Here is a 23,379-nt window from a genome sequence, read left to right as displayed (position 1 = left end):
TTAAACTAAAGGTCATGAAATTTTTCTCCTATGTCTATTTCTAAGGGTTTTACCATCTTATGCTTTACAGTTAGGTCTATGATCCATTTTTTAAAATATTTTATTTATTTATTTGAGAATGCACAAGCATTTGTGTGCAGAGAGAGGAGATGGGTAGAGGGTAAGGGAGAGAATCTCAAGCTGACTCTGTAGTGAGCATGGAGACCAATGCGGGGCTCAGTTCCACAACCGTGAGATCACAGCCTGAGCCAAGACCAAGAGTCAGACACTTAACCAACTGAGCCACCAAGGCACCCCAGGTCTCTAATCCATTTTTAAAATTAGCTTTATAAGGTATAACTTACTAACTTATATACCATACAACTCACCCATTTAACATGTAAATGCAGTGTTTTTTATTTTAATTTTATTTTAGCATATTCAAAGTTGTGTAATCATCACCATAATCTACTTTTGGAACATCTGCATCCCTACCTCAAGGAAACTCCATGCCCATTAGCAATCAGTCCCCTTCTCCACTTCCATCTTTAGCCCTAGCAACCACTAATCTACTTTCTGTCTCTATATATTTGCTTGTTCTAAGCATTTCATACAATTGGAATCACACAATATGTGACCTTTTGTGACTGACTTAGCATATTTTAAAGGTCCATCCATGTTGTAAGATGTAGCAGTACTTCATTTCTTTTTATGGCTGAATAATATTCCATTGTATAAATACTCTGTATTTTATCCATTCATCAATTGGACATTTTGCTTGTTTTAAAAATTTAGCTATTACGCTGCTGCTATAAACATGTCCACACAAAAACTTGTACACAAATATTTTCATTTCTCTTGGACAGACCTAGAAGTGGAATTGCTGGGTCTTTTAGTAACTCCATTTAACTTTTCGAAGAACTGCTCAACTCTTATGTGAAGTGGTTGCACCATTTGTTCTTTCACCACTAATTTATGAGAGTTTCAACCACCAACACTTGTTAGTCTTTTTATTGCCCGGGCTAGTGGATATAAAGTGGCATCTCACTGTGGTTTGGCTGTGATCCATTTTAATTTTTATATATTGTGTAAAGTGTAGATCAAGGTTCATATTTTTGTACATAGATGTCCAGTTCTAGCACCATGTCTTTTCTCTACTGAATTACTATTCTACCTTTGTCAAAAATCATTTAATCATATTTGTGTGTCTATTTCTGGACTTTCTATTCTGTTCCTTTATTCCACATTATCCTTTTGCCCATGTTACATTGTCTCATCTACTATAGATTTATAATATGTTTTAAAATCATGTACAAGTCCTTCAACTTTGTTCTTTTTCGAAAATCACTTGGCTAATCTAGTCCCCTTCACCTTTGTATATAGGGTTTTGTTTGGGATTGTATTAAATCTATAGACTAGTTTGGGAAGAACTGCCATCTTAACTATATCAAGTCTTCCCATCTGTGAACATGATAGGTCTCTTCATTTTTTTCCCCACCTCTTTCATTAGCACTCTATTTTTTTTTTTTTAGCATGTAGAGCCTACACATTTATTTTTTAAAATAACATATAATGTATTATTTGTTTCAGGGGTACAGGTCTGTGAATCATTGATCTTACACAATTCATAGCACTCATCATAGCACATACCCTCCCCAATGTCCATGACCCAGCCACCCTATTCCGCCCTCTGTCTCACGCAGCAACTCTCAGTTTGTTTCTGGAGATTAAGAGTCTCTTATGGTTTATCTCCCTCCCAGGTCCCATCTTGTTTCATCTTTTCCTCCCTTCCCCCACAAACCCCTCTCTGCCTCTCAAATTCCTCGTATCAGAGAGATCATATGATAATTGTCTTTCTTTGATTGACTTATTTCACTCAGCATAATACCCTCTAGTTCCATCCATGTTGTTGCAAATGGCAAGATTTTAGTGTTGTTGTTTTTTTTTTTTTTGATAAGCCTACACATATTTTGTTGCATAAGTATTTCTCTTTCTCTTTTGGAGCTTTTACAAATGGTAGTTTAAAGATTTTCAGTTTCTACCTGCTCATTAGTAATGTATAGAAATAAAATGGATTTTGTATATTGATCTTGTATCCTGCAACCTTGTTAAACTGATGAGTTCCAGGAGCTTTACAGGTTCCTTGGGATTTTCTACAGAGACCGTCATATCAGCTGTGAATAGTTTTACTTCTTCCTTTCCAGCCAGAATGGCTTTTTTTTTTAATTGCATTTGCTAAGACTTCCAGAGCAATATTCAATAGTAACAATAGTAGACATTTTTGTCTTAGTTTCCAGTCTTGGGAGGAAATCATTCCATCTTTCACCATTAAGTATAATGTTAGCTGTAGTATTTTGCAGATGATCTTTACCAGACTGAAGAAGTTCCCTTCTATTCTTAGTCTGCTGGATTTTTATGACAAATGATGTTAAATTTTGTCATATGCTTCTTCTGTACCTGTTGATATAACCAGGTAGGTTTTTGTTAAGTCTGTTAATGTGGAGAACTATATTCATTTTCAAGTGTGAACCAGTCTTGTATTCCTGGGATAAATACCATTTGTTCTGTGTTCTCTTTTTACAGATTGAATTTGATTTGCTAATATTGAGGAGTTTTTGCATTTATATTAATGGGGGTATTGGTCTGCAGTTTTCTTGTATTCTTTGTCTGATTTTGATATGAAGGAACTTTTAGCTTTATAAAATGAGCTAGGAAGTACTGCATCTTTATCTTCTGGAAGAGATTTTGAAGAATTGCTGATTATTCCTTGTACATTTGATAGAATTCACTAATGAAATCATCTGCACCTGGAATTTTTTTTAAATCCATGAATTAATTTAATAGGTATAGTTCACCTTATTTCTCTTGAATGAGTTTTGGTCTGTCAAGGAACTGGTCCATTTCATTTTAGTTGTTGCATGGATGTGTAGAGTTGTTCAGAGTATTTCCTTATTCTTTTCATTTTTGTAGGGAGAATAGTCTCTCTTGTCGATAATTATTTTTCCCTTGGTCAGTCTAGCTAGCCATCTATCAACTTTTTATTTTTATTTTCCAAAGATGTTATTTACTTGACGGAGATAGAGACAGCGAGAGAGGGAATACAAGCAGGGACCGTGAGAGGGAGAAGCAGCCTTCCTGTGGACCCTGGGATCATGACCTGAGCCAAAGGCAGATGCTTAATGACTGAGCCCCTCAGGTGCCCCTCAACTCTTTTTAAAAAGAATCAACTTTTGGTTTCATTTATCTTCTATTAGCCAACATATAGTGCATCATTAGTTTTAGATGTAGAGCTCAGTAATTCATCAGTTGCATATTTTTTTTTCTGTTTTTAATTTCATTGATTTCTGCCCTGTATTTCTTTCTGCTTGCTTTTGTTTTTTTAGGTTACTTAAGTAAATTACCGCATTTTTAAGACTGTAAGACAATAATAACAAATCCTGATTAAAACAAAACTCAGAGAAACCCCTAAAAGCAAAAATTCTGCATAAAATATTTTATTAAAATAACATAAAATGGGGAAGTGAATATAAGATCAATAAATGCTGAATGCCATTGGCTCTCATCCAGCATTGTTTTTAAAATAGCATGTTCAAATAAAAACTATATTTAAAAAATATCAAAAACAAAGTACAGAAAACCCTCACTCTGAGCCTTGCTCCCCTAGACAACAATTAGTCCCTTGTTTATCCTTTCAGTGTGACATTATGCAAGTATGAGCAAATATGGATATATATTTTCATTCTTCTTAATAACATATATTATCTTTTATACAATATATTTTATATTTATATATACATGCATATAACATACTATTCTCTACTTTGTATTTATTTAATAATACATCTGGAGATATTTCCATTTCATTACATTACAGCTGCACACTATTCCACTGTAGATGTAGTCTTATTAAACCAGTCCTCTTGTTGATGGACATTTGTGTTGTCTTCCATTTTTTACTACTTGAAATAATGCCAAATATTTTCAAGGCACACATGCAGATGTGTCTGTGGGATAGGTTCTCAGAAATAGGATATTTGGGTCAAAAGGCAAATGTATCTTATAATTTTGGTAGACAGTGTAGAATTCCTCTCCATAGGAGTTCTATTTTGCCCCATAGCAATTTATGAGAATGCCTGCTTCTCTATAGCCTTATTAAGAATGAATTTTTTAACTTTTCAGTTTTTTGCTAATCTGTTAAGTGAGAAATGGCATCTTAATACATTTTTATTTGCATTTCTCATAGAAGAAACATTTGACACCTCTCCATACATTTAAGGGTGATTTATATTATCTCTGAACAGTCTCTTCACATTTTGTGTGTGTGTGTATGCTTTACTCAATTTCTAAGAGCTCTTCATAAATAGAGAGGTGAATCTCTTTATGATATAGGCTGCAAATATTTTCACTACTTTGTAAGCTTTTACCCAGTTTGTACTCTTCCTCAGGGAACTGGAGAGGAAGAAAATCTTCCTCTTTTTTAAACCCCTCCCTTCCTCAGGGCGTCTCTTCCCCACTCAATATTTGTGCTTTCATTTATTCAATTGATCAGTCAATTAATCAGGGGAATTCAACATAATAACTCATTTCATGATCTTATACCTATACCCCACTGAGTTGACACTCCATAATAAACCAGTTACACTTACTTTTGCTTCATAATATTATGATATTTTACAACAGACATATGTCATTTTGTAATTAGAAGACTGGGAAGCACAAAATAAAAAAAATACCATCTATTTACACTGTTAACATATTAGTGTATTTTTTCAAATTTTTCCCTCTGTGTCTTTACATCTACCATATTGTGTGCATTCTTCTGAGTCATTAAAAATGACCCCAGATATTTTTCTTACTGCATTAGAAAAACTCTGTAAACTAATCCTTTCCTTTCAAAAAATAGTAGAAATAGCTTGGTAATGTATACCTTTTTATATATATCAACTGATTATGTCCTTAATATAGATTCTTAGATGTGACATTTGAGTCACATGGTATGAACCTTTTAAAGGCCTTAGACTGCCAAACTGTGTTCTGGAAAGGATGCTGCCACAGTATTCACAGGAAAATTAATTCACTGAAATACAGAAGATAGAAAATAAGAAAAGGCTAAAAATAAGTAACTCAAGAAGCTAGAGAAATGACAAATCTAACAGAAGTACACACATACAATAAAGAATAAAAAATTAATAGAAAATAGCATGTTGAAGCATAATATGTCCTGATTGGAAAGAATATAAGTAAAACCACACCTAGATACATTTCACAAGATAGCACAACACTTTCCTACTTTTCAGGATTTTGCTAAACCTCTTTAAAGATAGAGAGGTAATCTGAGCATCAACCAGAGAGGAAAGACACACTGTTGCAAAAAGAACAATAAATTGTCTAATTACAGACTTTAAAAGCAGCACCAGAGGCTCAGAACTGCTGAGTAAAAATAAATGTCAATTTAGAATTCTATACCTAGCTAAGCTATAATTCAAGGGTAAGGGAGAAATAAAGAACTTACTACTGACAGACATACTTGCTGAAAAATGAGAAAAATTTGAGAGATTATTTATATAAGGAACTCTTTTATAAGGCTTGCTACATGCCAGGCACTATTTTAACCATTCTACAAATATTAATTCATCTGATCCTTATAACAACCCCATGAAGTAGATACCATTATCACCCTACTTTACAGATAGAGAAATGGAGACACAAAGAAATTCAGGAATCTGCTCAAGGTCACAGAGCTAGAGATCAATGACAGAACCACATATCAAACCCAGGCCATCTGGCTGCAGAGTTGGTGCTTTTTTTTTTTTTTTAAAGATTTTATTCATTCATTTGACAGATAGAGAGCACAAGTAGGGGAGCAGCAGGCAGAGGGAGAGGGAGAAGCAGGCTCTCCTGCCGAGCAAGGAGCCCAATGTGGGGCTCGATCCCAGGACCCTAGGATCATGACCTGAGTGAAGGTAGATGCTTAACTAACTGAGCTACCCAGGTGCCCCAGTGTCAGTGCTTTGGACCACTGCACAAGCTGCCTCTGCTCTGGGAGCCTGAGAAATGGAATTCACAAGGAAGGAGAAAATACAAGAACCAGTGGTAAGAAACTGACAAATATGCAGGTTAATCCAAATTTTCATTGTCTACTTATAACAAAATAATAATGACAAATCTAGGGATGTGTTAAACACTTTTGGGGTATCTGGGTGGCTCAGGCATTAAGCATCTGCCTTCGGCTCAGGTCATGATCTTAGGGTCCTGGGATTGAGCCCTGCATTGGGCTCCCTACTCAGCAGGAAGCCTGCTTCTCCCTCTCCTACCCCCCTTCCTGTGTTTCTTCTCTTGCTGTGTCTCTCTCTGTCAAATAAATAAAAAAATAAAATCTTTTAAAAAGAACTCGATGAAATAAAAATCATATACCACTGTAACATAACCTGGGAGAAGGAGAAGCACAGTTAGTGTTCTACTCTCTACTAATAAGGCATAATGCAGACTTTATTAAATTATGAATGTTAACAAATGTCAAAACAAAAAGATAAAATTTACTGATCTGGTAGAGGAAAACAGAGAATAAAGAAAACATCCAATGGAAGGAATGAAAGAAAAAGAAACAAAACCCAAAAAACTACACCCCAACAAATTTTTCAAGGACTTTTTTTTTTAATATTTTATTTATTTATTTGACAGAGAGAGATCACAAGTAGACAGAGAGGCAGGCAGAGAGAGAGAGAGAGAGAGAGAGAGGGAAGCAGGCTCCCTGCTGAGCAGAGAGCCCGATGCGGGACTTTTTCAAGGACTTTGACAAGGTGATTCTAAAACTTACATGAAAGAAGAATAAAGGGCTTTAAATAGGACAATTTCCATAAAAGTTAAAGCACTTGAAAATGTTTTGTTGTCACAGGGGTATACAAATAATCTATTGAAAATATCTGATAGAAGATGACAGGAGCTGAAATCCATTAATTCTAAAACATCAGCATAAAAAAATCATGAAAATGTAATGTTTGGGGTATAAAGCAAATTGCAAATTATATTATCTACATAAAAATATAAGATATCATGGACATACACATAATAAACTCAAAGCATACACGGAAATACACAGTAACTTATGCATAATTGTTAACTCTGAGCAGAGTGATACAGCATGAAGCTTTATTAAATCTGTTTTTTCCTTGCTAAAAAAAAAGACCTGATGCTAATATGGCAAAAATTTTCATATACTATTATAGTCATTATCTTTTCTGAACTTTTCTGTATGCCTGATATATTTCATACTTGAAAAATCTTTTAAATCTAAAAACAAAAAAAAAGAGGAAAAAGGAAGAGGAAGAAGGAAAAGAAACTGATATAAAATGTGAGTTGTTAGAATTTTATTAATACCTTCATTCAGTGATATTTGAGTGCCTCTCAGATGCCAGTTGCCATTAAAGCCCTCAGGCATACCAAGCCCCTCTCCCAGCGTGAGCTGATGGTCTCTGGACAGCTCAGCTGACAGTCCTCCTAGAGCCCCAAAGGCCTACTAATTGTAGATATCCTTCCCCTTGAAATGGCTGCTTAGGGTGCATACAGAACATACCGCTCCTAAGTGAAGGATTCAGACAAAGCATTTCTCTTCCCTATCCACAATTCAGTGATGAAACTGGGTCCTTGACCTCTTCCTAACCTCCAATGGCCCAGGTATTCCCTCTTCATTGCCAGGCCCCAGGCTCTGTCTCTGATTAATTTATGCCTCTTGAAAGGATCAAGAGTTGCCTTGATGGAGTTGCCTTCCAAGGCCCCTCCCAGCAGCTCTTCTACCTCTGGTCTCAACTGGCCCTAATGCTGATGGGTTCCAGATCTACCCACTGTAGACCACTCTCTGCTCAGCTCAGACTTCCAGGGAAGGCCCTGTACTGGGGGGTCACCACACTTGCTAGAGACTTTGGAGAAACTTCTGGGCTTTCCACCCCCACTATCCCACAAGCTCCCTCCTAGACACTGTTATTTTCCTTTTCCTTCTAATCATTCCCTTTCAGACTTGTTTTCCTCTACTCTAACTCCCTTCCACAAACCCTGATGCAGTCCCTTTCTTTAGCTGTCTCTTCTAGCAACATCTACTCTGAAGATGCCTTACCTGGAGATTTCTACAATCCGTGGTGCAAGGCATCCAGCAGCCTGGAGACATGACAGATGGATGAGGAGATGCTCAATTAGTCCCAGGAGGCTTTCATCCTAGAAAGGCCTTTGCCAGGTAAGGGGTGTCTTTCCCAGGAAGAAGACCTTGTTTGTCACTGGTGCTGGGTAACTCATGGGTTATGTCCAACATAATCCTCTTTGAGATGGAATCAACCCAACCTTCTGTGGAGATGGTCAGTCCAGAGCCTGACACACAATTTCATTTCATAGGATTCTTCCCTGAATAATACAACAGATACTTTTGTCAAAACTCGTATGTTAAAACATTGGTTTTTACAATTGATAGTTTAGGGATGAGAATTCTTATGCTAAAGGTATCTATTTTTAAATTTGTTAAACTGATTTAACTTGAATATTTATCTCAAGTCCATTAGTATATTCATCAGGTTAACAGTACTTCTCTTTGGGGTGCCTGGGTGGCTCAGTGGGTTAAGCCTCTGCCTTCAATTCAGGTCAAGATCTCAAGGCCCTGGGATCAAGCCCTGCATCAGGCTCTCTGCTCAGCAATGAGCCTGCTTCCCCCTCTCTCTCTGCCTGCCTCTCTGCCTGCTTGTGATCTCTCTTTCTGTCAAAAACAAAACAAAACAAAACAAAAAACAGTACTTCTCTCCGACAGGGATTAACTAATGATGAAAACCATGATTTGACCAAAATCTTTGCTACACAGCATTTTTAAAAAAGGTTTCAAGGTGTGAACTTTGACGTCTTCACCACACATCACACAGGGGTTCCTCCCATGTGGATTTGCATTAAAAAATACTTCATGAATGGCTACTTGTGCCAGGCTGTGTGCCAGGAACTGGGGACAAAATGGACAGCAAAGCATGCATAATTGGACTTTCATGCTCATCAAATTGTTACAGCTCATCAAATTGTTACAGAAAAAGGCTCTCTGGTAAAGGGGGAGAAATGCACTCTAGCAGAAGTTCTGACCAAATGTTCCATGTGGGGGTGGGGGGATTTCTCTCACCTGGGATCTGAGGAATATGAAAACTTGAGCTCACTTCTCAGGTACACAAGGTTTCTACCCTTGTGAGGCCCTGTGGTCCCTCTCATGAAGATGAAAGTTCACGTTGTAACTGAAACCCTTACCACATCTATCATATTTAATGGTCTCTCTGTGTGAATTCTTTGATAAACTTGGAGACTGATGCTCTGAATCACACACACTTGCAGAGTTTCTCTCTTGTGTGGAGTCTCTGATGCACTTGGAGATCTATGTTCTGACTGAAGCCCTTACCACACTTATCACATTTGTAGAGTTTCTCTCCAGTGTGGACTCTTATGGATGTGAAGATTAGCGCTCTGATAGAAGCCCTTGCCACACTCCCCACACTTAAAAGGTTTCTCTCCTGTGTGAACTCTCCGATGAGCATGAAGATTTGTGTTGTAACTGAAGTTTTTGCCATATGTATCACATATGAAAGGTTTTTCTCCAGTGTGGACTCTCTGATGGATGTGAAGATTGGAGCTCTGAGTGAAGCCCTTGCCACACTTTTCACACTTAAAAGGTTTCTCTCCTTTGTGGACTCTCCAATGAACACAAAGTCTTGTGTTATAACTGAAGCCTTTTTCACATGTATCACATATGAAAGGTTTCTCTCCGGTGTTAATTCTCTGATGATAGTGAAGACCTATGCTCTGATGGACGCTTTTCCCATACTCAGCACAGTCGTAAAGTTTCTTGCCTGTGTGGAAAACGGGATGCTTTGAGAAGAAGAAAATGTTTACAATGGTGAAAAATAGCATCAAGTTAAAAATCTCAATCATGGTTGCAAGCAATAGGATATCAGACTAGAGAATGTGGAGAATTATAGTAGTCAATTAAAAGACCAACTTGAAGAATTCTACCAGGACTCAGACAGAAAGGATTAAAAAAGTGTAATTATGAGAAAAATATTAAGTTGTGAAGGATAGATCTAGAAGATCTATATGTATAAGAGATCCAGAAGGAACAAACAGAAGAATTAAAGAAAATTTACTTAATCTGAAAGAAAATTTGATCCTTTAGATTGAAAGTATCCCCCCCCCCACTACCATGTGGGAATTTTGAAAAAAAGAAGACAAACTAACATATACATATCTGGATGAAATTTTTGAATTTCAAGGATTAAGAAAACAAAAGCATATAAAACAGTAAACAAAATAAAACAAGTTACTCCCTTGAAAAGAGAATAAGATTGGCAGAAGATAGTGACAATGTCTCCAGTGTCCTGAGAGAAAAAGACTTTAGTCAATTCTAAACCTCAGCTGAGGATTCCCTTACATAGGCAAAAGGAAGATACTCTCAAAAAAGGAAAGACGACCCAAACTAATCAAAATAAAAACTCATGAAAAGGGAAAACATGAAACATAAAAGGTAGAAATGAATAATGAAAACAAAAAAGCTTTTCTTCTTTTTCACTCAACACAATTCTCATGAAATAATATAGGAAAACTTCTCTGAGCTGAAGGATTCAGAAAGGAATGGGCTCAGTGACTGGCAAACACAATTTTGGGGGGGAAAAAGGCTGCATACCTAGACATTCTGGAAAACTTCAAAATTCCAAGGAGAAACAAAAAAACAAAGTTCTAAATGTTTTCAGAAGGGAGGGAAAAGAAAAAACAGATTAAATAAGAATAAGAGAAAATTATAAATGAATGTATCAGATGGGAAGTTGCAAAATCAGGAGCTCAAAAACAGATATAAAATGGCTAAAACATTCTCAGGGAAAATGATTTTGAATCTAGAAGTCTCAACTCAGCCACAATAGTATTCAAGACGGGGGTGAATACAAATACTTTTACCAATACACAGAGATTCAAAAAGCTTGTTGGCAAGTGAAAACAGATTCAAGCAAAAAACAGATGTGGGATTTAAGAAATCATGGAAAAAACAGCTGCCATAAAAATTAAGGCCGCTTTAATCTGAGAAAATGAAGGTACAATGCAAAAAATTAACAATTATATATGGTTTCAACAAAACACAGGACATGGGGAGAGGGCGTGTGAAAGCTAAGTAAAAATTTGCTAATGGCCTTGTATTCTGGAGAGTGGAAGTTATAAATAACTTGCCACTGACAGAAATATAACTTTTAGAGAGGGAGGAGCAAGATGGTGGAGGAGTAGGAGACCTAAATATCATCAGGTCCCAGGAGTTCAGCTAGATAGTTATCAAACCGTTCTGAACTACAGCAGATAGAGAAGAAGAGCAGCAATTCTAGGAACAGAAAACTGACCACTTCCTGGAAGGTAGGACGTGTAGAGAAGTGAACCTGAGGCAACATTCAGGAAGATAGATGTGGGGAGGGGCAAGTGATAGAGCAGCAGAGCACGAAATTGTAACTTTTAGAAGTCTGCTTCACTGAGGGACGTTGCTCCAGAGGCTAAGTGAGGGGTGGAGCCCTTGTGGGGAGAGTGTGGTCTCAGGACCCACAGGGTCACAGAAAGACCTGGGGTGCCTGAGTGTGGCACAGCTGCCAAGTATTGGAGTGGGGAAGTTGGCTGCAGAGACAGAGCCAAGGAGTGGGCTCTCAGCTCGGGGTTACCTTAAATCATGATCCAAGGCACAGTTGGACCTCTGCTCTTTGAGCAGGAACCCCAAAAGTAGCAGATCTGGAGAGACGCCCTCCTTCCTCCTCTGGGAGGAGTGGCATGGGAGTGCGCTGCAGGAATCTGCTGGGTTTGGAGACTCCAGACAGGGCTGTCACCAGAGATAGAAACGTTCAGTCACAGGCTGGGTGAGCACTGAGTGCAGCCAGAGACCAGAGAGACAGGAGGGATTGACTGTTTTTCTCTGAAGGTGCACTGAGTAGTGGGGCCCTGAGCTTTTGGCTCCTACAGGGCCAGAGATTGGGAGGCTGCCATTTTCATTCCTATCATCCAAAGCGGTATGGAAAGTGTTGAGGGAACAAAAGCCACCAAGACCAAAACCGAGCAGATTACTAAGCCCAGCCCCTGCAAGGGCAGTGCAATTCTGCTTCGGGTGAAAACATTTGAGAATCACGGCAACAGACCCCTCCCCCAGAAGATCAGCAAAAACATCCAGCCAAGACCAAGGTCATCAATCAATGAGAACTGTGGAACTCCAGAGCTAGCGGAAAGCAATACATAGAATTCGTGGCTTTTTTCCCATGACCCTTTAGTCTTTCAAAGTTAAATTTTTTAAATTTTATTTTTTTCTTATTCTAGTTTTAAATTTTTCCTCTTTCCTATTTTAACATTTTTAAGCTATTTTATCTTATCAATAACTTTTAAAAAATCTTAATTTTCATTGTTATAGTCATATCTTATCCCTTCATTGTTTTTGATCTTATTTTTTTGTATACATACAGCTTTTATTTCTTTAAAATTTTGGATAAAATTTCTTCTAACAGATCAAAATATACCCAAAATCTAGTGCATTGCTTTGTTCTAGTCCCCAGCCTGATCACATTCTTTCCTCTTTTTTTTCTTTTTTCAACAATCTTCTTATCAATTCCTTTTTTAGAATCTTTTTAAATTTTCAGCTTTACAGTCCTATTCCATCCCTTCATTCTGTTTACCCTTATTTTTGTATATATATGTTTTTCTTTCTTTATAACTTTAGGAGGTAGTTTCTTCTAACATACCAAAATGCACCCAAAATCAAGTGTGTATCTCTGTTCTATTCACCAGTCTAACTTATACACACACATATATAATTTCTTTTTTCCCCCTTATTTCTCCCCCCAGGTTCGGGTATCTTCAGCTTTGGTTAATATATATTTTCTGGGGGCACCTGGGTGGCTCGTTGGTTAACCAACTGCCTTTGGCTCACATCATGATCCTGGAGTACTGGGATCGAGTCCCACATCAGGCTCCCTGCTTGTCAGGGAGTCTGCTTCTCCCTCTGACCCTCCCCCTTCTCACACACACTCTGTCTCTCATTCTCTCTCTCAAATAAATAAAATATTAAAAAAAATATATATATATACACATACATATATATATGTATGAAATTAATCCCCCCCCCGGGGTCATTGCTACCCTTTTAGTATTTTGTTCTCTCATTCATCTATTATTATCTGGATAAAATGACAAGGCAGAAAAACTCACCACAAAAAAAAGAACAAGAGGCAGCACCGACAGCTAGAGACCTAATCAATACAGACATTAGTAAAATGTCAAAACTAGAGTTCAGAATGATGATTATCAAGGTGATAGCTGTGCTTGAAAAAAGCATGGAAGGTATTAGAGAATCCATTTCTGGGGAAATAAAATTCCTTTCTGGAGAAATAAAACTAAAAAACTTTATTTTTAGAAATAAAACTAAAATCTAACCAAGGTGAAATAAAAAAAGCTATTAATGAGGTGCAATAAAAAATGGAGGCTCTTACTGCTACGATAAATGAGGCTAAAGAGAGAATTAGTGATATAGAAAACCAAGTGATGGAGAATAAAGAAGCTGAGAAAAAGAGAGATAAACAACTACTGCACCACGAGAGGAGAATTCAAGACATAAGTGATACCATAAGATGAAACAATATTAGAATAATTGGGATCCCATTAGAAGAAAGAGAGAGGGGGGCAGAAGGTATATTGGAGCAAATTATAGAAGAGAATTTCCCTAATCTGGCAAGGATAACAAGCATGAAAATCCAGGAGGCACAGAGAACCCCCCACAAAGTCATCTATAAAAATAGGTCCACACCCTGTCATCTAATAGTAAAACTTACAAGTCTCAGTGACAAAGTCTCAGTGAGAATCCTGAAAGCAGCTCGGGACAAGAGGTCTATAACATACAATGGTAGAAATATGAGATTGGCAGCAGACCCATCCACAGAGACCTGGCAGGCCAGAAAGGACTGGCACAATATATTCAGAGCACTAAATGAGAAAAATATGCAGCCAAGAATACTATATCCAACTAGGCGATCATTGAAAATAGAAGGAGAGATAAAAATCTTCCAGGACAAACAAAAACAAAAAGAATTTGCAAACATCAAACCAGTCCTACAGGAAATATTGAAAGGGGTCCTCTAAGGAAAAAGAGAGCCTAAAAGTAACAGACCAGAAAGGAACAGAGACAATACACAGTAACAGTCACCTTATAGGCAATACAATGGCACTCAATTCATATCTTTCAATAGTTACCCTGAATGCAAATGGGCTAAATGTCCCAATGACAAAGCATATCAGAATAGATAAAAAAAATAAGACTATTGATATGCTATCTACAAGAAACTCATTTTAGACCCAAAGACACCTCCAGACTTAAAGTGAGGGGGTGGAAAACACTTTACCATGCTGATAGACCTCAAAAGAAAGCTGGGGTGGCAATCCTTATAACAAATAAACTAGATTTTAAGCCAAAGACTATACTAAAAGATGAGGAAGGACACTATATCATACTTAAAGTGTCTGTCCAACAAGAAGATCTAACAATTTTAAATATCTATACCCCAAACATGGGAGCAGTCAATTATATAAACCAATTAATAACAAAATCAAAGAAACACATCAGCAACAATACAATAATAGTAAGGGACTTTAACACCCCCTCATTGAAATGGACAGATCATCTAAGCAAAAGATCAACAAGGAAATAAAGGCTTTACATGACACACGGGCCTAGATGGACATCACAGATATATTTAGAATATTCCATCCCCAAACAACAGAATACACACTGTTCTCTAGTGCATATGGAACATTCTCCAGAATAGATCATATCCTATGTCACAAATCGGGTCTCAACAGGTACCAAAAGATTAGGATCATTCCCTGCATATTTTCAAACCACAATGCTTTGAATCTAGAACTCAAACACAAGAGGAAAGTTGGAAAGAACTCAAATACATGCAGGCTAAAGAGCATCCTACTAAAGAATGAATGGGTTAACCAGGAAATTAAAGAATTAAAAAATTCGTGGAAACAAATGAAAATGAAAACACAACTGTTCAAAATCTTTGGGACACAGCAAAAGCGGTCCTGAGAGGAAAGTATATAGCAATACAAGCCTTTCTCAAGAAACAAGAAAGACCTCAAGTACACACAACCTAAACCTACACCTAAATGAGCTGGAGAAAGAATAGCAAAGAAAGCCTAAACCCAGTAGAAGAGAAATAATAAAGACCACAGCAGAAATTAATGAAACAGAAACCAAAAGAACAGTAGAACAAATCAACGAAACTAGGAGCTGGTTCTTTGAAAGAATTAATAAGATTGATAACCCCCGGCCAGACTTTGTAAAAAGGAAAGAGAAAGGAGGGATGCCTGGGTGGCTCAGTCAGTTATGCCACTGCGTTCGGCTCAGGTCATGATCCCAGGGTCCTGGGATAGAGTCCTGCATCAGGCTCCTTGATTGGCAGGGAGCCTGCTTCTCTCTCCAATTCTGCCTGCCACTCTACCTGCTTGTGCACTCTCTCTCTCTCTCTCTCTCTCTCTCTCTGACAAATAAATAAATAAAATATTTTTTAAAAAAGGAAAAGAGAAAGAACCCAAATTAATAAAATCCCAAATGAAAGAGAAGAGATCACAACCAACACCAAACAAATACAATTATAAGAACATATTATGAGCAACTATAAACAAGCAAATTTGACAATCTAGAAGAAATGGATGCATTCCTAGAGACATATAAACTACCAAAATTGAACCAGGACTAAATAGAAAACCTGAACAGACCCATAACCAGTAAGGAGATTGAAGCAGTCATCAAAAATCTCCCAACAAACAAGAGCCCAGGGCCAGACAGCTTCCCAGGGGAATTCTACCAAACATTTTAAGAAGAATTAATACCTATTCTCCTGAAACTTCCAAAAAAATAGAATGGAAGGAAAACTCCCAAACTCATTTAATGAGGCCAGCATTACCTTGATCCCAAAACCAGACAAAGATCCCATCAAAAAGAAGAATTAAAGACCAATATCCTTGATGAACACGGATGCAAAAATACTAGCCAATAGGATCCAACAGTACATTAAAAGTATTATTCACCACAGCCAAATGGGATTTATTCCTGGGCTGCAAGGTTGGTTCAACATCTGCAAATCAATCAATATGATACAATACATTAATAAAAGAAAAAACAAGAACCACAGGATACCCTCAATGGATGCTAAAAAAGCATTTCACAATTGATCAAGAAAGAAAGCATCCTTTCTTGATCAAAACTCTTCAAAGTGTAGGGATGGGGGTACATACCTCAATATCATCAAAGCCATCTATGAAAAACCCACAGCAAATAAAAAATTAAAAACTGAGAGCTTTCCCCCTAAGGTCAGGAATATAGCAGGGATGTCCACTATCACCACTGCTATTCAATATAGTCCTAGAAGTCCTAGCCTCAGCAATCAGACAACAAAAACAAATAAAAGGCATCCAAATTGGCAAAAAAGAAGTCAAACTCTCACTCTTTGCAGATGATATGATACTTTATGTGGAAAATCCAAAAGACTCCATTCCAAAACCACTAGAACTCATATAGGAATTCAGTAAAGTGTCAGGATATAAAATTAATGCATAGAAATCAGTTGCATTTCTATATACCAACAGCAAGACAGAAGAAAGAGAAATTAAGGAGTTGATCCCATTTACAATTGCACCCAAAGCCATAAGATACCTAGGAATAAACCTAACCAAAGAGGCAAAGAATCTATACTCAGAAAACTATAAAGTACTCATGAAAGAAATTGAGGAAGACACAAAGAAATGGAAAAACATTGCATGCTTATGGATTGGAAGAACAAACATTGTGAAAATAATGTATCCTACCTGAAGCAATCTACACATTTAATGCAATCCCTATCAAAATCCCATCCATTTTTTCAAAGACATGGAACAAATAATCCTAAAATTTATATGCAACCAGAAAAGACCCTGAATAGCCAGAGGAATGTTGAAAAAGAAAGCCAAAGTTGGTGGCATCACAATCCCAGACTTCGAGCTCTATTACAAAGCTGTAATCATCAAGACAGTATGGTACTGGCACAAAAATAGACATATAGATCAATGGAACAGAATAGAGAGTCCAGAAATGGACCCTCAACTCTATGGTCAACTAACCTTCGAGAAAGCAGGAAAGTATGTCCAATGGAAAAAAGACAGTCTCTTCAACAAATGGTGTTGGGAATATTGGACAGCCACATATAGAAGAATGAAACTGGACCATTTCCTTACACCACACATAAAAATAGACTCAAAATGGATGAAAGACCTCAGTGTGAGAAAGGAATCCATCAAAATCCTTGAAGAGAACACAGGGAGCAATCTCTTTGACCTCAGCCACACCAACTTCTTCCTGGAAACATCGCCAAAGACAAGGGAAGCAAGGGCAAAAACGAACTATTGGGGCTTCATCAAGATCAAAAGCTTTTGCACAGCAAAGGAAACTGTCAACAAAACCAAAAGACAACTGACAGAATGGGAGAAGATATTTGCAAATGACATATCAGATAAAGGGGTAGTATCCAAAATGCATAAAGAACTTATCAAACTCAACACCCAAAGAACAAATAATCCAATTAAGACATGGACAGAAGATCTGAACAGACATTTCTAAAAATAAGACATCCAAATGCCCAATGGACACATGAAAAAGTGCTTAACATCACTTGTCATCGCAGAAATACAAATCAAAACCACAATGAGACACCACCTCACACCAGTCAGAATGGCTAAAATTTAACAAGTCAGAAAATGACAGATGTTGGCGAGGATGCGAAGAAAGGGGAACCCTTACGCTGTTGGGAATGCAAGCTGGTGCAGCCACTTTGAAACAGTGTGGAGATTCCTTAAGAATTTAAAAAATGGAGTTTCTTCGAAAAGTTGAAAATAGAGCTACCTTTTGACCTAGCAATTGCATTACTGGGTATTTACCCTAAAGATACAGATGTAGTGATCTGAAGGGGCATGTGCACCCAGATGTTTATGGCAGCAATGTCCACAATAGCCAAACTATGGAAAGAGCCTAGATGTCCATCAACAGATGAATGGATAAAGAAGATGTGATATATATATATATATATATATATATATATATATATATATATATACACACACACACATATATATATACACACACACATACATACACACACACACACATAGAAAAAAGGGAATACTATGCAGCCATCAAAACTCTGAAATCTTGCCATTTGCTGTGATGTGGATGGAACTAGAGGGTATTACACTGAGTTAAATAAGTCAATCAAAGAAAGACAATCATCATCTGATCTCTCTGATATGAGGAATTTGAGAGGCAGGGCGGGACGTTGTGGGGGGTACAGAGAGAAAAAATGAAACAAGATGGGATGGGGAGGGAGACAAACCATAAAAGACTCTTAATCTTATGAAACAAACTGAGGGTTGCTGGGGGGTGGGAAGGTTGACATTATTATTATCAGCATTATTTATAATTGAGAAAAATAGTATCTTAACTATCCATTAATAAAGCATGTATTTAACAATTTCTGTACACCAATATTTCATATAGTGGAATATGATACAGCCATCAAAAAGACTGAAGTGGGTCTAAATATCTTGACATGCAAAGATATCTGATTCCTGGACCTGGATGTCCATTTTCTTCCCCATTTTAGGGAAGTTTTCTGCCCTTTTCTCCCATTCTCCTTCTAGAACCCCTATAATGTGAATAGTATGCTTGATGTATGGAACACAAGGGAACTTCCCAGCCCACACCGACTTCAGCTCTAGTTGCTTGCCGGGGCTGCTCTGCATGGAGCACCTACAGACCTCTTGACCTGTGCATGCCTCAACTCCAGCTATCTCGATAGGGCAGCCCTGGTGCCTATGCTCTGGGAACACCAACCCACACCTGCTACATACAACTCTATGCAGCCAGCCCCATGCAATCTACACAGGGAATGCTCCTACAGAAGGCCATTCCCTCAAGACTAAGAGAAATAGCTGTTCCATCTAATTCACAGAAACAAACACAGAAAGTCAAACAAAATGAGGTCAGGTAGGAATATTCTCCAAATGAAAGTAAAAAGACAACCTTCAGAAAAAGAACTAAACAAAATGGAGATAAGCAATCTACCTGATAAAGAGTTCAAAATAATGGTCATAAAGTTGCTTACTGGACTTGAAGAAGCACATGAACTCAGAACTTTAACAAAGAGATAGAAAATATAAAAAAGAACCAATCAGAGTTGAAAAATACAATAACTTATGTGAAAAATACACAAGAGGGTATCAATAGGAGATCAGAAGTGCAGAAGAATGGACTGGTGATCTGGAAAACAGGGTACTGGAGAGGACCCATGCTGAAAAGCAAAAACAAAAAAAAGTATGTGTATATATATAGGTTAAGGCATCTCTGGGTCAACATCAAGCATACTATTCACATTATAGGGGGTTCTAGAAGGAGAAAAGGAGAAAGGGGCAAAAAACTTCCCTAACATGGGGAAGAAAATGGACATCCAGGTCCAGGAATCACAGAGAGCCCCCAAACAAGATGAATCCAAAGACGTCCACACCAAGACACATAATAATTAAAGATTAAAAATAGAGAATCTTGGGGCGCCTGGGCGGCTCAGTGGGTTAAAGCCTCTGCCTTCGGCTCAGGTCATGATCCCGGGGTCCTGGGATCGAGCCCCGCATCAGGCTCTCTGCTCAGCGGGGAGCCTGCTTCCTCCTCTTTCTCTGCCTGCCTCTCTGCCTACTTGTGTTCTCTGTCAAATAAATAAATAAAATCTTTAAAAAAAAATAGAGAATCTTAAAAGTAGCAAGAGAAGGGGCGCCTGGGTGGCTCAGTGGGTTAAACCCTCTGCCTTCAGCTCAGGTCATGATTTCAGGGGCCTGGGATCGAGCCCCACATCAGGCTCTCTGCTCCGCAGGGAGCCTGCTTCCTCCTCTCTCTCTGCCTGCCTCTCTGCCTACTTGTGATTTCTGTCAAATAAATAAATAAAATCTTAAAAAAAAAGCAGCAAGAGAAAAGCAACTAGTTACATACAAAGAAAACATCAATAGGCTATCAGCTGATTTTTTTCAGCAGAAACTTTGAAGGCCAAAGAGAAGGGCATGACATTTTCAGAGTACTGAAAGGAAAAAAACCTATGACCAATAATACTCTGCCCAGCAAGGTTACTATTCAGAACTGATGGAGAGATTTAAAAAATTTCCCAGACAAAAGTGAAAGGAGTTTACCACCACTAACTCAGTCTCACATGAAGTGTTAAAGGAATGTCTTTAAGCAAACAAGTTTTTAATTAGAAATGTGTGTGTGTGTGTGTGTGTGTGTGTGTGTGTGTGTGTATGGAAAAAATTTCATGAGTAAAAACAAAGATACAATAAAGGTTGTAGATCAGTCACTCATAAAGCTAATATGAAGGTTAAAAGACAAAAGTAGTAAAATTAATTACATATAAAAAATTAAGGGACTCATAAAATTAAAAGATGTAAAATATGACATATTATAAAATATGAAGGGGGAAGTAAAAATTTAATGCTTTTAGAATTCTGTTCAAACTTAAGTGACCATTGACTTAATATAGACTGCTACTACATAGGGTGTAGAAACCTAAAATAGATACAAAAAATACAGAGAAAAGAATCCAATTGTAACACTAAAGAAAGCCATTAAGTCACAAAGGAAAAGAGCAAAAGAAGAGAAAAGGAACAGTGTAGAACTATAACAACCAGAAAAAAAATTAACAAAATGGCAACAAGTGCATGCTTATCTATAATTACTTTAAATACTAAAGCATAGGGATAATCAGTAACATTGTAATAACACTTCATGGTGACAGATGGTAAGTACATTTATCATGGTGAGCATTGTGTAATGTATAGAATTGTCAAATCACCATGTGGTACACCTGAAACTAATATAACATTTTATGTCAACTATACTTCAATAATTAATTTTTTTAAAATAGTGATTTGGACCCTCTGATATTTGACTCTGAAGCCCTTTCTTAGTTAAATACTTGAAGAGCCCACAGGTTTTAACAACCAAGGAAATAAAAATCTTCCCAAGAGTAGTTGTCCTCACCCACTAAGACCAGGTTGCCATAGAGCTCCAGCATCACTTCTTTGTACAGGGCCCTTTGTGTGGGGTCTAGTTGCCCCCATCCCTCCTCGGTGAAGTCCATGGCCACATCCTTGAATGTAACAGGTTCCTAAAACACCAATGAACAGTAATTCCTCTTAATCATCTACACCAGTGTTTGTGGTACAAAGGGTAAATTCGGGAACACTAATAAAAGTAGACAGAATAGAGGACACTTCAGAGTTCTGGCCCAAGCTGTAAGAGTAATTAAAGAATTAAAATATTTTAAAAGATACATATTATCTTATGCAGAGTCTCACTAACCCTAATAATATGAAGAGCTCTTAAAAGCATATGCAACTGATGAATCATTGAACACTTACATCAAAAACTAATGATGTACTATATGCTGGCTATTTGAACATAATAAGAAAATTAAATTTTTAAAAAAGCAATTAGAAGATAAATTCCCCCCGTTAAAAATGGACAAGTGAGGGGCACCTGGGTGGCTCAGTCAGTTGGGTGTCAGACTCTTGATTTTGGCTCAGGTCATGATCTCAGGTTTGTGGGATCGAGCCCCGTGTCAGGCTCTGCACTCAGTGCTGAGTCTACTTGAGATTCTCTCTCTCCCTCTGCCCCTCTACCCACTCTCTAAATAAATAAATAAATAAAATCCTTTAAAAATGGACAAGTGAAAAATGATCTGAATGAATAATTCCTAGATGAAAAATAAATGCCTCACAAATTATCAAAGAAATGGACATTCAGATAACAAGATACTATTTTCCCCTACCCATCATGTAAAGATTAAGACTTATAATACCCATTGTTAGTGATAGTGTGAGGAAAGAGGACCCTCCTATACTGATGGGAAGAGTATAAATTGGTAAAAACTTTTTTGGAGAACAATTTGGCAGTATTTATCAAACATCCTTTGATCTAACACTCCCAATTCTAGAAATTCATCCTCATTAAGATAACTAATGACTTCTTTGATGATAAATCCAATAGAAAGTTTTCAATCCTTTTTTTTTAAGATTTATTTATTTATTTATTTGACAGAGAGAGATCACAACTAGACAGAGAGGCAGGCAGAGAGAGAGAGAGGGAAGCAGGCTCCCCGCTGAGTAGAGAGCCCGACGCGGGACTCGATCCCAGGAACCTGAGACCATGACCCGAGCCGAAGGCAGCGGCCTAACCCACTGAGCCACCCAGGCGCCCCTCAATCCTTTTTATGCTTGATTTCTTGGTATTATTTGGCCCCACTAACCACATAGTTTTCCTCAAAACTCTACTCCTAGAATCTGGATATCATAGCAACAGTTTTTTCCTTACCTCACTGATCACTCTCAATCTCCTTCTCTACTCATCAATGTTGGGGTTCCCTCGGTTGGCTCCCAGGCCCTCTTCTCACTCTCTTTTTGTGATCTCATCTACACTGATAGCCTCAAATGCCATCCAAAAGCTGGTAACTCTTTTTTTTTTTTAGTATTTTATTTATTTGTCAGAGAGAGAGTGTGCACACATGCAGGGGGAGTGACAGGCAGAGGGAGAAGCAGGCTTCCCGCTGAGGAAGGAGCCAATGTGGGATTTGATCCCAGAACCCTGGGATAATGACCTGAGCCGAAGGCAGACACTTAACTGACTGAGGCCCCTGGCATCCCCAAATGCTGGCAGCTCTTAAATGCACTTTGGCAGCCAAGACCTCTACCCAGACCTAGAGTTCTAGGCCCCACTACCTACTTGATGAACATTCAGTATGAAGTAGGTCAAATGAAATAAAAATCCACTCAGATGTTTCAAAGCCATCTATACCAACCTGCTCAATTCTGACTATCACCCTTTCCAAACCTGCTTATCTCCCAATGTTCCCTAACTCAGGAAACCACACCTTCAACCACTCAGATGTTCAAGTCAGCAAAATAAGCATCATCATTTATTTTCTCTGTGTCATCTCTCATACCTGCTCCATCACTAAGCCTTCCTAAAGATCTCTTTTCTCTCCGCTGCCACCACTATTCTGAGCCACTATCCCACCTCTGCTTCCTCACTGATCTATACCATCTTGCTTTCCTGCAACATAACCTCTACTCTGGCCCCTCCTTTTGTGACCAGTCCTTAAATATCTGTGTTCCTCAAGGCTCTTCTCTAGTTACCTTCTTTCTCTTCTCATCACATATCAGCTGGATGATCTCAACCAAGGCCTTGACTTTAATGACCACATACAAGGTGACAACTCATAAATCTGTATCTTTAACCTGGATTTGTCTCAG

General features: G+C 37.8%; 1 pseudogene; it reads right to left on the bottom strand.

The window, feature by feature from the left end:
• Window positions 1–7,309: 7,309 nt before the first annotated feature.
• On the bottom strand, window positions 7,310–21,209 carry LOC116879397 (annotated as a pseudogene).
• Between the last annotated feature and the right edge of the window lie 2,170 nt (window positions 21,210–23,379).

Source organism: Lontra canadensis, unplaced genomic scaffold, assembly GCF_010015895.1.
Source record: "Lontra canadensis isolate GAN:19392208 unplaced genomic scaffold, GSC_riverotter_1.0 scaffold60, whole genome shotgun sequence".
Taxonomy (NCBI): domain Eukaryota; kingdom Metazoa; phylum Chordata; class Mammalia; order Carnivora; family Mustelidae; genus Lontra; species Lontra canadensis.
Note: the sequence above shows the minus strand (reverse complement) of the source record. Positions and strands in the feature narration are given on the sequence as shown.